Raw genomic sequence first — 2061 nt, 5'->3', positions numbered from 1 at the left:
TCTGCTAGTTATACTTGATCCCTCTTTATTCTGCGCGTGAAACATTCTGGCGCCTAAATCCCGTTCATCTATAGAAAAAAGTCCAGCAGATCTACACTGAGTTTCGATTTACTCATCTGCCTGAGTGATTTTTTCCCATTTCTTTATTCTGAAGAACAATTTAAAAAATATGCTTCCAGGAAATGTGCGCCATTTCCTCTAGTTCAGTTACAGTTTCACTTGTGTCTGTCTTTATGAGCACACACTACTGTTCGACATGTTTCAGATGGTGATTAACTATGTTAGTCTGCATTTATAAATCCATTAAATTCTGTTATGGACTGAGCAAGTTGCTAATATGCGCACGGTGTCAAAGTACAAACATTTATTTCCTCATTGCGTCTTAAAATACAGCATTTCTGATTTTACTGAGAGCATTTGTGGCCGAGGTCAGACCAAAGATAATATGGCTGCAACATCGAGATTCGGAGAATGTTCAGCAACAACTGAAACCATGCAAAACTTCCCGCATACAAAATGAATAATTTCAATAAATGTTTCTGCCCGGTTTCGAACCGGGGACCTTTCGCGTGTGAGGCGAACGTGATAACCACTACACTACAGAAACAACTACCAGCATAGCGCCGCCAATTGGCCTGACCACAATGTTCAACTCATAAGAACATAAGAACATAAGAAATAGGAGCAGGAGTAGGCCATCTAGCCCCTCGAGCCTGCCCCGCCATTCAATAAGATCATGGCTGATCTGACGTGGATCAGTACCACTTACCCGCCTGATCCCCATAACCCTTAATTCCCTTACCGATCAGGAATCCATCCATCCGCGCTTTAAACATATTCAGCGAGGTAGCCTCCACCACCTCAGTGGGCAGAGAATTCCAGAGATTCACCACCCTCTGGGAGAAGAAGTTCCTCCTCAACTCTGTCTTAAACCGACCCCCCTTTATTTTGAGGCTGTGTCCTCTAGTTTTAACTTCCTTACTAAGTGGAAAGAATCTCTCCACCTCCACCCTATCCAGCCCCCGCATTATCTTATAAGTCTCCATAAGATCCCCCCTCATCCTTCTAAACTCCAACGAGTACAAACCCAATCTCCTCAGCCTCTCCTCATAATCCAAACCCCTCATCTCCGGTATCAACCTGGTGAACCTTCTCTGCACTCCCTCCAATGCCAATATATCCTTCCTCATATAAGGGGACCAATACTGCACACAGTATTCCAGCTGCGGCCTCACCAATGCCCTGTACAGGTGCATCAAGACATCCCTGCTTTTATATTCTATCCCCTTCGCAATATAGGCCAACATCCCATTTGCCTTCTTGATCACCTGTTGTACCTGCAGACTGGGCTTTTGCGTCTCATGCACAAGGACCCCCAGGTCCCTTTGCACGGTAGCATGTTTTAATTTGTTTCCATTGAGATAGTAATCCCATTTGTTATTATTTCCTCCAAAGTGTATAACCTCGCATTTCTCAACGTTATACTCCATTTGCCATATCCTCGCCCACTCACTCAGCCTGTCCAAATCTCTCTGCAGATCTTCTCCGTCCTCCACACGATTCACTTTTCCACTTATCTTTGTGTCGTCTGCAAACTTCGTTACCCTACACTCCGTCCCCTCCTCCAGATCATCTATATAAATGGTAAATAGTTGCGGCCCGAGTACCGATCCCTGCGGCACGCCACTAGTTACCTTCCTCCAACCAGAAAAACACCCATTTATTCCGACTCTTTGCTTCCTGTCGGATAGCGGCACGGTAGCACAGTGGTTAGCACTGCTGCTTCACAGCTCCAGGGTCCCGGGTTTGATTCCCGGCTCAGGTCACTGTCTGTGTGGAGTTTGCACATTCTCCTCGTGTTTGCGTGGGTTTCCTCCGGGTGCTCCGGTTTCCTCCCACAGTCCAAAGATGTGCGGGTTAGGTTGATTGGCCAGGTTAAAATTGCCCCTGAGATGCGTAGGTTAGAGGGATTAGCGGGTAAATATGTGGGGGTAGGGCCTGGGTGGGATTGTGGTCGGTGCAGACTCGATGGGCCAAATGGCCTCCTTCTGCACTGTAGGG

General features: G+C 46.7%; 1 non-coding gene across 1 annotated transcript; it reads right to left on the bottom strand.

Annotated features, from left to right (window-relative positions):
* Positions 1-534: 534 nt before the first annotated feature.
* trnav-cac (transfer RNA valine (anticodon CAC)) lies at positions 535-607 on the bottom strand. Its single transcript has one exon. It is a non-coding gene; the product is annotated as a tRNA-Val (tRNA).
* Between the last annotated feature and the right edge of the window lie 1454 nt (positions 608-2061).

This window comes from Mustelus asterias, unplaced genomic scaffold (genome assembly GCF_964213995.1).
Source record: "Mustelus asterias unplaced genomic scaffold, sMusAst1.hap1.1 HAP1_SCAFFOLD_100, whole genome shotgun sequence".
NCBI classification, from domain to species: domain Eukaryota; kingdom Metazoa; phylum Chordata; class Chondrichthyes; order Carcharhiniformes; family Triakidae; genus Mustelus; species Mustelus asterias.
Note: the sequence above shows the minus strand (reverse complement) of the source record. Positions and strands in the feature narration are given on the sequence as shown.